Raw genomic sequence first — 12,627 nt, forward strand, 5'->3', positions numbered from 1 at the left:
CTCCTATCAGCGCGAACATTTGCTTCCGAATGCTGAATCATTTCACCCAGCTCCTTCAATGACTTGACCATCTTGTTAAGTCTTTCCCAAATAAATAGATAAACCACCGTTTTAAACACTAACTAACTCACCCCAATCCAGGACTTGGACCTAAGCCCAGTTTTCGGTCAGTTATCTCAGCTATCAGTTTGCAGAGAGTTATTTGTTTTTCAGGCTTTTAATTAGTAAAGTCCCAAGAGCGAGACGGGTGTACCTACGCTGACGCATGTGCAGTTCTGCTTGCACCTGGCTTTAGAGGTAATACAATTGGTGGTAATTTCAATTCTGCCCCTTTAGGTGTGAAGGCTATTTGAGCTTGAATTTTAGATGGAAAATCACGTCTCAAAAGGGGAATGGGACAATCTGGTACATAAAGAAACTGATGAGTGAGGGTCCTCCCTCCAATCTGGCACTCTTGGGATTGCAGAAAGGGTTTTATTGCTGGCTCAGACTGGTTTGAACAGGTCTAGGCTGGTTTGAACCAGTCCAAGCTGGGTGGTACAGGTCCAAACCAGTTGGAACTGGTTTAGACGGGTTGGAACCGGTCCAATCCAGTTTGAACCAGCTGAAACCAGTTGGGAAAAGTCCATGCGGGTTCCAACTTGCCCACACCAGTTTGAACTGGCCCAGACTGGTTAGAACTGGCTCAGACTGGTTGGAACAGGTCTAGGCTGTTTTGAACTGGTCCAAACAGGTCCAAGCTGGTTGGAACCGTCTAGGCCAGTTTGAACCGGTCTTGGCCGGTTTGAACAGGTCTAGGCTGGTTTTAAACAGCCCAAGCCAGTTTGAGCAGTTCCAAGTGGGTTGGAACTGGCCCAGACAGGTTGGAGCAGGTCCAGACCAGTTGGAGCAGGTGCAGGTCATTTGAAACTGAATTTGACCAGTTCAAACCAGCCTAGACCAGTTCAAACTGGCTTCTACCAGCACAAATCAGCTTGTACTGTTTCAAACCAGTCTAGACCTCTTCCAGCCAGTCTGAGCTAGTTCCAACCAGTCTGGGAAAGTTGGAACATGCCTGGACCTTTTCCAACTGGTTTCGGCTGGTTCCAACTGGCTTGGGCTGGATCCAACTGGTATGAAATGATTCCAACAGGTCTGGGCTGGTTCCAAGTGACATAGACCTGTTCCAACCAGCCTGGACCTGTTGTAACAAGCTTGGGCCAGTTTCAAATGATCTGCACCTGCTCCAACTAGCCTGGACCTGCTCCAACCTGTCTGGGCCAGTTCCAACACACTTGTAACTGTTCAAACCGGCCTAGACTGGTACAAACCTGACTTGACTGGTTCAAACCGACTTGGACCAGCACAAACCGGCCTAGACCGGTTCATACTGACCTAGACTGGTTTCAACCGACTTGGACCGGTTCAAACCAGCCTAGACCTGTTCCAACCAGTCTGGGCCTGTTCCAATTGGCCTGGGCAAGTTGGAACCCACCTGGACATTTTCCAACTGCTTGCTTGAAAGCCCGGAAGGGTTAACACCAGCAGGGGGAGCCCTGCTGATGCACATCAACTGGAACCAATTCATACCTGTTGGGTCCGGTCCACGCCGGTTGGAACCAGCCAAAGCAGTTGCAAAAGGTCCAGGCGGGTTCCAACTTGCACAGACTACTTGGAATTGGCCCAGACTGGTTGGAACAGGTCTAGGCTGGTTTGAACCAATCTAAGTCGGCTGAAACAGGTCCAAGCTGGTTGGAACCAGTCTAGGCCAGTTTGAACCGGTCTAGGCCGGTTTCTGCGGGTCCAAGCCGGTTTGAACTGGTCGAGGCAGTTTTGTACTGGTCTAAGCCGGTTTGAACAGTTCCAAGTGGGTTGGAACTGGCCCAGACAGGTTGGAGCAGGTCCAGGCCAGTTGGAGGTCCATTGGCCTGGATTTGCTCCAACCTGTCTGGGTCAGTTCCAACCCACTTGGAACTGCTCAAACTGGCTTGGGCCATTTCAAACCAGCCTAGACCGTTTCAAACTGGCCTAGACTGGTTCCAAGCGGCTTGGACCTGTTTCAACCGACTTGGACCGGTTCAAACCAGCCTAGACCAGTTCTAAGCAGTCTGAGCCACTTCCAACCAGTCTGGGCCAGTTCAAACTGGTGTGGGCAAGTTGGATCCCGCCTGGACATTTCCCAATTGGTTCCAGCTGGTTCAAACCGGATTGGACCTGTTCCACCCGGCTTGGACCGGTTCAAACCAGCCTAGACCTGTTCAAACCAGTCTGAGCCAGTTCCCAGCAGTCTGGGCCAATTCAAACCGGCCTTGGGAACTTAGAATCCGCCCTGGACTTTTTCAAACTGCTGGTTCCTACTGGCTTGGGCTGGATCCAACCAGTATGAAGGGGTCCCAGCAAGTCTGGGCTGCTTCCAAGTGACACAGAGCTGTTCCAACCGGCCTGGACCTCTTCAAACCGGCTCAGACTGGCAGAAACCAGCCTGGACTAGTTCAAACCGGCCTAGACCAGCTCAAACCGGCTTGGACCAGCACCAGCTGGCCTAGTCTGGTTCAAACTGACCTAGACCAGTTTCAACCGGCTTGGACCGGTTCAAACCAGCCTAGTCCAAGCTAGTCCAAACCAGCTTGGACTGGCACAAACCTGCCTAGACCGGTTCATACTGGCCTAGACCTGTACCAAGCAGTCTGAGCCAGTTCCAAGCAGTCTGGGCCAGTTCAAACTGGTCTGGGCAAGTTGGAACCCGCATGGACTTTTCCCAACTGGTTTCCAACCTGTCTGAACCGGTTCCAACAGAATTGATGGTAACAGGGCGCCGGGGCACTGAATGTGGACCTTTCAGTACCACATTTCCAAATCAGGCGACTGCATTTTGATCGGGAACAAAGGGAAGCGAATCTCTGAGAATCTGGTGAGTAGCACTTCACAAGGGACATAGCGATGTGGGGGGCGTGTTCAACGGCTTGTAATTCAAGCATTCCACTAGGCTGTATGATAGCAAATTTCAAAAGGGTTTTCTCAGGGGACTATGGTGTCAAACTGACCCCAGAGACTTTGAGAACGCATTGTGAGCTGAATTGGCCAAGCCAGGTTGCGTGGCGAGTTCCCGCCTCCCACCAGTAGGAATAAAGACACATGACACCGTTATTTTAAGGTTAATGGGCTAAAATTGCCCTCAACTTTATTAGTTACAGGTGATGAGCAGTATTGGCTCAGGCATTCATCTTATCCGACTATCTGGCTTCGGCCTGCTTGCTTGAAGACCCGGAAGGGTTAACACCAGCAGGGGGAGCCCTGCTGATGCACATCAACTAGGCACTCCCCCGGGGTCACCACTCGGGGGCGTGCCTTGGGCCCCGGCCTCCATAGGCTTCGGACAGGGCCACCCCCCCCCCGGAATCCTTTACCGGCTGAGACCAGTAAAAACCAGCCTAGACCGATTCGAACCAGCTTGGACCGGCACAAATCGGCATTGACCTGTTGCAACCAGTCTGAGTTACTTCCAAATTCTAACCAGCTTGGGCAAGTTTCAAATGACCTGCACCTGCTCCAACTGGCCTGGAGCTGCTCGAAGCTGTCTGGAACAGTTCAAACTGGTTTGGGCTGGCTCAAACCAGCCTAGACCTGTTCAAAGCGGCTTGGACAGTCATAAACTGGCATAGACTGATTCAAACTGGCTTGGACCAGCACAAACCACCTTGGACCTGCACAAACTGGCCTAGACCGGTTCAAACCAGCTTCGACTGGCACAAAACAGCCTTGACCAGTTCATACAGCTTCGACCGGTTCAAACGATCCTAGACCTGTTGCAACCAGCATGAAGTATTTCCAACCAGTCTAGGCCAGTTTAAACTGGTCTGGGCAAGTTGGAACCAGCCTGGACCTTTTCCAACTGGTTTGGGCTGGTTCCAACCGGCTTGGGCGGGACCCAACTTGTATGAACTGGTTCTGACTGGTCTGGACTGGTTCCAAGCGACTTAGTCCTCTTTGAACTGGCCTAGACCTGTTCTAACCAGCTTGGGCCAGCTTCAAATGGACCTGCACCTGCTCCAACTGGCCTGGATCTGCTCCAAACTGTCTGGGCCAGTTCCAACCCACTTGGAACTGCTCAAACTGGCTTGGGCCATTTCAAACCGGCCTATACCAGTTGAAACTGGCCAAGACAGGTTCAAACCGGCCTCAATCGGTTTAAACCGGTTTGGACTGGTTCAAGCTGGTCTCAACAGCTTCGAACCAGCTTGGACCGGTTCCAACCAGCCTGGACCTGTTCTAAAAATCTTGGGCCAGTTTCAAATGACCCGCACCTGCTCCAACTAGCCTGGACCTGCTGGAAGCTGTCTGGAACTCTTCAAACAGGCTTGGTCCGGGACAAACTAGCCTGTTCAAACCAGCTTGGACCAGCACAAACTGGCCTACACCGGTTCAAACCGGCCTAGACATGTTCAAACCAGTCTGAGCCAGTTCCAAGCAGTCTGGGCCAAAGCAAACCAGCCTGAACAGGTTCCAACCGGCTTGGACCGGTTCAAACCAACCTAGATCAACTAGGCACTCCCCCGGGGTCACCGCTCGGAGGCGTGCCTTGGGCCCTGGCCTCCATAGGCTTCCAATGGGGCCAAGCCCCCCCGGAATCCTTTACCAAACTACCCTTCAATATCTGGGGGAGGTGATGGCGCTCCCCCCCCATACATCTACATAACAATACCCATACCAATGCCTAACCACCAGTGCAGCAAAGCTCACCGCCAATACCCTCAGACCTGCAACCAATCCCTAATCCCCACAGATATGTCAGCCAACCAAACATCGTTTCCTACATTGGAAATATGCGAATTCCCGCCTCCCACCAGTAGGAATAAAGACACATGACACCGTTATTTTAAGGTTAATGGGCTAAAATTGGCCACAACTTTATTGGCCCTATCCGACTATCTGGCTTCGGCCTGCTTGCTTGAAGACCCGGAAGGGTTAACACCAATGTCGAGTTGCAGCTCGGCATCCAAGGAAAAATCAGTCTCACACCATAATAGGTTCCGAAATATGGCTGCCCCTAGGGCTCATGCAGCACAGCTTTTATTGTGTGAAATCAGAAAGATACAAAATACAAGCCAAGCAATTTGTTCTAGCAAGCAGATAAGGACCTTCGCACTAGACCATGCGAGCATCAGGCCATGCCACGTTAGCCAATCATATAGGACAGCACGAGCTGTTCACGCGCTGTTCATGCTCCAAGGATGCTTCTAGCTATGAAATCACCCTGTAACAATAAGAACTTTGCTCATGCTCTCATGTACAAGCAATCATTTTCCCACATATCCCCTTTTTTTGTTTATATTATTAGAGGAAAAGAGGGACCATTAGTCCAAATCGTACACTTCATTGCCTAAGCGTCTACACTTTGCAACATAAATTCCTCTTGTAACCCCTGTGGTGGGCCGTGGTCGGTACCACCATGCAGTGCATTGGGAAATCAAAGAGGGTATGCATTGAATGCAACAACACACCATAATGAAGCCAGCAATACATGCAATTACAATCAATAATATTTTTCTTAACCATAATCCATTAGGTAACCAAGAAGACAACCATTCCCATGGATCAAAACCTTCAGGTGGATTCAAAGGATTATGGGCTATCATTTGTTCCATATGATCAATAGTAGCAGAGATATTGGTCGATTGATCAGTTATATACATGCAGCAATGAGAATGAATTAAGGCACAAATTCCACCTTTAGAAGCAAGGATCACATCTAAAGCATAATGATGTTGAAGAACTACATTTCTTATTTCTGATATTTCTTTGTTAATCATTTTTAAAGCCAAAATGGTGGAATTAAACAAATTTTCTGTCCAGTTTGCCAATTTATGCAAATCACGGTAATTCATGGCTGCACCTAAAGAAGGCAGAAGGGACCTAGAGATGGCTGTCCCTGTATATTGAGAAATAGGTGATAGTACTTCCCTTCTGTTACGCAAACGGACCGCTGGGAGCTTATCTATTTTATATACCAAGGGTACTACTATACCTAACGTGCAGGTACCAGAAAAGGCAGAGGGGATTTCTTTGTAGGCACGTGTGCCACAAAATAACCATAAATCAGATTGAAGCAAACATGTAGTTCTGCTGCTCTTTCTCATCCAGTTGAACCAAACATAAAAGTCACTACACGCAGCTTGTTGTTCATAGGTCATGTAAGTTGTGACATTATTAATTAAAACCTTTGGTCTGCCACTCATGGTTGTAACATTAAGAAAACAAGAAGATCCATTAATGTATTCATGTGTCCAATTACAATATGGATAATGACCTAAAAATTTTTTGCTATTATGATTGAAACGAAAACAATAAGGAGCTAATTCTACAAGCGATAGAAATACAGGAGGTAAACTTATGCGATTGTCCTTCATATTATTGCTAATCTTATATGAAGCATTTATAGGAATACCATGTAATAGAATGCCAGATCTTTTTGATTGAGGAGGGATATGCATACACATCCAACAATCAGAAAGGTTAAGCATAGAAGCAAAATGATTAATGTCTCTAACGTAAGTATTGTTAGTCCAAATCTGATGATAAAGTTCAGGCCTCCTGGCCTTCTGCAAAAAAGCAGCACGACGAAAGCGGCGTTTTACAAAGTTCACGGAGAGGCTCCATCCGTGTGAAGTGGAATTGTGGGGCCACTCAGGACGATGTCATATTGGTTGCTCGGGGGGGCAATAAGGGTGAGAATGGTAAATTATTCCAATAGCTGTTTCCGAGCAACCTGCGTGATATTTCGTGGCTCGATTATTGGCATGTAAAAACCACAAACCAGGAGAAGCCACACAGCCATTCCTGCAGATACAGGAGCCCATTTGTTGTAAATAGAAAGATTGCAACAAGGCAGAGAACAGAGCCCATTGTCTTCTCAGGCCCTGCTAAAGAACCACATTGCAACTTGCTTTCTGTCCGGGAACCATGCCAAAGCACAAGAATGAAACAACTGGAACACACTGAAACCTCCTCACCCCCTGTCCTGCCAAGAGTCCACAATAGTTCCAAGACAGCTTTCTGTACATGCTCAGGGGAACACACCATGGGGCAGGACTCCTGAGGGAGGAGAAAAGAAGAAGAGATCTGGGGGGTAAAATCCAAGCGATGCCGGTCCGGCGAGGGCATCCTTCAAAGCCAGGCTCAGTTCCCAAACAAGAAGCAGCAAAACTGTCATGATATTTGGTGGTTGAAACGGTGGCTTCCCAGGGGGAAGGGGGGCCAACGCGATAGGGTTGAAGATGGCCTTTCAACGTGCCAGGAAACACTGGAACCGCTGTGGAAGGTGACGTTATCCAGGACACATCAATATGGCGATGTCTCCAACTGCAATGCGGGTTGAGGTCAGGTGAGAGGTCATCACCGGCAAACAGCGTAAAATACGGTTTCAAGGTGCTGGTGTCTCCTTGGGCGAAGACGTAGTGAAGTTCAGCAGGCGTAAAATCCTTTCTGCCAAATACCCAGGGTGGCCAGTGTGAGATCTAAGATGTGCTTCATAAAATTGACAAGTCCTGGCCTGTATCAAAGATGGGGCACTTTGTGCTGGGGTGACATTGTTGTGCGATAGATCTGCACTGCACATGAAAATGACCCACTTCGCCACATCCAAAACAGGTTTTATCCTTGGCAGAATTCTGAGACACGGTGGTGGACAAAGCCGTGGCTAGCAGGCAATCAGTCCCCACCGATTGGCAGGCTCTAAGCATATCTGCAATGGCTATATTGGGAGTTGTCATCAAAGGGCGTAGTGCTTGCTTACAGTCCTCATTCGCATTATCAAACGCAAGCTGGCGGACAATCACTTCTTGGGCTGCTACGTCCTGAACTTGCCGTTTAAGGGTGTTATACAAGCGATCGACAAATTGTCCAGAAGGCTCTGTAGGATCCTGTCTGACGCTGCCCCAACGGCCATCGCGCTCAGTTTTGTCATCAGGGACAGAAGCCAAGGCCTCCTGAGCAGCAGCCGTAGTGGCCTCCCAATATTGAGGATCGAGAGTTAGCTGTTGGGCAACAGTAAGAAAATTGCCTCCTCCCGTTAATCCATCGAGGACATCAGCTTGGGTTAACATGACGGGGGGTGGCGGCGGTGCGGCACCAGCAGCGGCAGCAGCCAAAGCAGCCTGATGATTAGCCAATGCAACATTATTAAGATTATTCCGAATCCCATCTGCACGACGTTGGCAGGCCCAGTGCCAAGCTTGTATAAACAAAATCATTTGATGAGGCTGCATTACAGTGCGGGCCAACAGCTTAACATCCTCTGGTATCAAATTTTGTTGAAAAATAGTGCCAAACAAGCCCAGGGTGTAAGGAGATTGCAAGCCATTGTTCTGGACAGAGGAATACAGTTCTTTTATGAATCTCAAATCAAACTGTTCGTGTCGGGCTGGGCCTCCCCCTGGCGCGGCAGGAGCAATCACAGGAAAGAGATTAGGAGTTGTACAATCAAAACCCAACAATGGGGCAGCGGCGCGGAGAGATTCTTGGAGAGGAGTAGTAGAAGCAGTGCCAAATGCCTTGGGCGGAGGAGGTGGAAGAGCGGGGGGTGCTGCAGAATTTGAAGAATGCAGGGGAGTGACAGGAGGAGCCGAAGGGAAAATGTCCGGTGGTTTAGGAGGTAGGTTTGAGGCAGGCAAAGCGGGAGCTGGGAGGGCGGGCGAAGAAGCTGTTGCGGCAGCCAGAAGAATGTTTGAAGGAGTTAAGCACGACATAGCTTTGTAGACGTTACCCCAGGCATGCAAAACTTTGACATCAATCTGAGGATGATTTTGAAAGAAGTGTCCAATTTTTTTCCAATCGTCTAAATCATAATTTCCGTCCTGGGGGAACCAGGGACAGTGAGTGTCCAGGGCTTTTATAAGGGACTTAAGGTCAGCTTTCTGAACAGCAAGGTTGTTACTGGCCAAAAGGAATTTAAGGTCTTTAAAAAAATTTTTCTGTGGTGCAGAGAGAGACTTTCCCATGATTGCAAGAGTTGCAAAAGAGCAGGGAGCACTTACCGGAGGGATCCTTAGGAGGATGAGGGAGGCGCCTTTTGCCCTGTCCGGGCGGAGATAAGTGCTGATAAGTCCGTAACGTAGTCCAGAATCACATTCACACGGGAGCTCTCACCGGGGATCCACTACGTGGATGAACGACGCGTCTGCAGCCCTGCCGGGCGAGGTGAGGCTGAACGTTGTAAAACAGCATGAAGTCCGAAAGAAATCACACGGGAGCACTCACCAGGGATCCACTACGTGGATGAACGACGTGTTGGTGAGTGCTGAATAAAACAACGTGAAGTCCGAAGGCAGTCACACGGGGCACCAATTGTCGAGTTGCAGCTCGGCATCCAAGGAAAAATCAGTCTCACACCATAATAGGTTCCGAAATATGGCTGCCCCTAGGGCTCATGCAGCACAGCTTTTATTGTGTGAAATCAGAAAGATACAAAATACAAGCCAAGCAATTTGTTCTAGCAAGCAGATAAGGACCTTCGCACTAGACCATGCGAGCATCAGGCCATGCCACGTTAGCCAATCATATAGGACAGCACGAGCTGTTCACGCGCTGTTCATGCTCCAAGGATGCTTCTAGCTATGAAATCACCCTGTAACAATAAGAACTTTGCTCATGCTCTCATGTACAAGCAATCATTTTCCCACACACCAACAAGGCCTTGAATCGGCCTTGGACCGGTTCAAACCAACCTAGATTGGTTCCAACCAGTCTGGACCAGTTCAAACTGGTCTGGGCAAGTTGGTACCCATTGGGAACTTTTCCAACTGGTTTGTGCTGGTTCCAACCAGCTTGGACTGGATCCAACTGGTATGAACTTGTTCCAACTGGGCTGGGCTGGTTCCAAGCGACATAGACCTGTTCCAACCGGCCTGGACCCAATCTAACCAGCTTGGGCCAGTTTCAAATGACATCCACCTGTTTCAACCGGTTCAAACCAGCCTAGACCTGTTCCAAGCAGTCTGAGCCAGTTCCAACCAGTCTGGGCAAGTTGGAACCCACATGGACTTTTCCCAACTGGTTTCAGCTGGTTCAAACCAGTCTGAACCGGTTCCAACAGAATTGATGGTAACAGGGCGCCGGGGCACTGAATGTGGACCTTTCAGTACCGCATTTCCAAATCAGGCAATTGCATTTTGATCGGGAACAAAGGGAAGCGAATCTCTGAGAATCTGGTGAGTAGCACTTCACAAGGGACATAGCGATGTGGGGGGCGTGTTCAACGGCTTGTAATTCAAGCACTCCACTAGGCTGTATGATAGCAAATTTCAAAAGGGATTTTCTCAGGGGACTATGGTGTCAAACTGACCCCAGAGACTTTGAGAACGCATTGTGAGCTGAATTGGCCAAGCCAGGTTGCATGGCGAGTTCCCGCCCCCCACCAGTAGGAATAAAGACACATGACACCGTTATTTTAAGGTTAATGGGCTAAAATTGCCCACAACTTTATTGGTTACAGGTGATGAGCAGTATTGGCTTAGGCATTCATCTTATCCGACTATCTGGCTTCGGCCTGCTTGCTTGAAGACCCGGAAGGGTTAACACCAGCAGGGGGAGCCCTGCTGATGCACATCAACTAGGCACTCCATCGGGGTCACCACTCGGGGGCGTGCCTTGGGCCCTGGCCTCCATAGGCTTCGGACAGGGCCACGTCCCCCGGAATCCTTTACCGGCTGAGACCAGCAAAAACCAGCCTAGACCGATTCAAACCAGCTTGGACCGGCACAAATCGGCATTGACCGGTTCAAATCAGCCTAGACCTGTTGCAACCAGTCTGAGCTACTTCCAAATTCTAACCAGCTTGGGCAAGTTTCAAATGACCTGCATCTGCTCCAACTGGCGTGGAGCTGCTCGAAGCTGTCTGGAACTGTTCAAACTGGTTTGGGCTGGCTCAAACCAACCTGGACCTGTTCAAAGCGGCTTGGGCCGGCATAAACTGGCATAGACCGGTTCAAACTGGCTTGGACCAGCACAAACCGCCTTGGACCTGCACAAACTGGCCTAGACCGGTTCAAACCGGCTTGGAGTGGCACAAACCAACCTCAACCAGTTCAAGCCAGCCTTGGCCGGTTCAAACCCACTTAGACAAGCACAAAGCGGCCTAGACCAGTTCAAAGTGGCCTAGACATGCTCAAACGGGTCTAGACCGGTTCAAACCAGTTTGGACCTGCCAAACTGGCTTAAACCAGCACAAACCACCCTAGATCGGTTGAAACAGGCCTAGACTAGTTCAAACCAGTTTCGACTGGTTCAAACCAGCCTAGACCCTTTGCAACCAGTATGAGGTATTTCCAACCAGTCTAGGCCAGTTTAAACTGGTCTGGGCAAGTTGGAACCAGCCTGGACCTTTTCCAACTGGTTTGGGCTGGTTCCAACCGGCTTGGGCGGGACCCAACTTGTATGAACTGGTTCCGACTGGTCTGGACTGGTTCCAAGCGACATAGTCCTCTTTGAAACTGGGCCAGATTCAAATGACCTGCACCTGCTCCAACTGGCCTGGACCTGATCCAACCTGTCTGGGCCATTTCCAACCCACTTGGAACTGCTCAAACTGGCTTAGGCCGGTTCAAACTGGCTTGGACCAGCACAAACCGCCCTAGACCGGTTCAAACCGGCCTAGACCAGTTCAAACCAGATTGGACCAGCTTGGACTGGGTCCAATCGGTCTCAACAGCTTCCAACCGGCCTAGACCTGTTCTAACCAGCTTGGGCCAGTTTCAAATGACCTGCACCTGCTCCAACTGGCCTGGATCTTCTCCAACCTGTCTGAGCCGGTTCCAACCCACTTGGAACTGCTCAAACTGGCTTGGGCCATTTCAAACCGGCCTATACCAGTTGAAACTGGCCAAGACAGGTTCAAACCGGCCTCAATCGGTTTAAACCGGTTTGAACTGGTTCAAGCTGGTCTCAACAGGTTTGAACCGGCTTGGACCAGTTCCAACCAGCCTGGAACTGTTCTAAAAATCTTGGGCCAGTTTCAAATGACCCGCACCTGCTTCAACTAGCCTGGACCTGCTCGAAGCTGTCTGGAACTGTTCAAACAGGCTTGGTCCGGGACAAACTAGCCTGTTCAAACCAGCTTGGACTAGCACAAACTGGCCTACACCGGTTCAAACAGGCCTAGACATGTTCAAACAAGTCTGAGCCAGTTCCAAGCAGTCTGGGCCAAAGCAAACCAGTCTGAACAGGTTCCAACCGGCTTGGACCCGTTCAAACCAACCTAGATCAACTAGGTGTCAGTATATGGAAACATCACCGCTGTAGACAGCCAGATTGTTGACACCACATGATGCGCTTATCTGTGGGAAAGAAGATTTTCCCAGGACGTTCACAGGCTGGATAAGTCTTTGTGAAGAGTGTAACTTGAAACCTTCTGTGTGCACATGTTCAGGAAGTTTGTCAGACTTGCTGGAAGAACTGAACGGAAAGGACGTGTTTTTCTCTAGTGCTGTAATGTCAGAAATAAACATCATGTAAATAGATTTCTGACTTATTTTCTTTCCCCTGCGGAAGCAGGAGGGAGGGGTTGTGCATTTTGCCCATGCTTGGGAAAATGTCGCCTATCAAAATCTCCCTGGTCTGTCTGGAGGTTACCGGTAAGCAAGCTCCGAGGACAGT

The 12,627-nt window shown here is 49.6% G+C and overlaps 1 long non-coding RNA gene across 1 annotated transcript; it reads right to left on the minus strand.

The window, feature by feature from the left end:
- Positions 1-5,462: 5,462 nt before the first annotated feature.
- Positions 5,463-6,843, minus strand: LOC309347216. The gene is made up of 2 exons (XR_014158880.1): positions 6,225-6,843; positions 5,463-5,872 (listed from the first exon to the last, which is right to left on the minus strand). It is a non-coding gene; the product is annotated as an uncharacterized lncRNA (long non-coding RNA).
- Positions 6,844-12,627: the final 5,784 nt, after the last annotated feature.

This window comes from Podarcis erhardii, assembly GCF_964252035.2.
Source record: "Podarcis erhardii genome assembly, chromosome: 7".
Taxonomy (NCBI): Eukaryota; Metazoa; Chordata; class Lepidosauria; order Squamata; family Lacertidae; genus Podarcis; species Podarcis erhardii.